The sequence below is a fragment of the Silene latifolia genome, chromosome Y (assembly GCF_048544455.1).
Source record: "Silene latifolia isolate original U9 population chromosome Y, ASM4854445v1, whole genome shotgun sequence".
Classification (NCBI taxonomy): domain Eukaryota; kingdom Viridiplantae; phylum Streptophyta; class Magnoliopsida; order Caryophyllales; family Caryophyllaceae; genus Silene; species Silene latifolia.
Genome location: NC_133538.1, coordinates 159,696,098 through 159,696,904, shown reverse-complemented (window position 1 = coordinate 159,696,904; position 807 = coordinate 159,696,098).

Here is an 807-nt window from a genome sequence, read left to right as displayed (position 1 = left end):
GCGTCCAGCATAGCAATCGTGGTTTAGACACTTTCTTTTTTAAGGGAAATTTTAATGCCGAATGGTCAGAATAGACTATCACGTGAGTGCCTAGCAAATATGGTCTAAACTTTTCAAGCGCATAAATTACAGCATACATTTGTTTCTCAGTAACTGTATAGTTACATTGGGCAGGGTCTAGTAATTTTAAAGCATAGTGAATAGCATATGACTCTTTATCATCTTTTTGACCAAGGACAGCTCCTACTGCTTTATCGCTAGCGTCACACATAATTTCAAAAGGTAAATTCCAGTAAGCGGGGCGCATAACTGGGGCTGAAGTGAGTTTGTCTTTTAGCGTGTCAAAGGCTTCTTTACATGCATCATCAAACACAAAGGCAACATCTTTAGCAAGTAAAGAACACAACGGGGATGAAATTTTCGAAAAATCTTTAACGAAACGTCTGTAAAACCCCGCGTGACCTAAGAAAGATCTAATCTCTCGCACACAAGTCGGGTATGGCAGAGAACTTATGACATCAATTTTTGCTTTCTCTACTTCTAAACCTTTAGAACTCACAATATGACCCAAGACGACTCCTTGTTGGACCATAAAATGACACTTTTCAAAGTTTAGAACAAGGTTCGTTTCAACACATTTTTTCAGCACAAGTGATAAATTGTGCAGACAAAAATCAAAAGAGTCACAAAAAACAGTAAAGTCATCCATAAATACTTCTAAACAGTTATCAATTAAGTCAGAGAATATACTCATCATAAACCTATGAAAAGTTCCAGGTGTATTGCATAGGCCAAAGGGCATTCTTC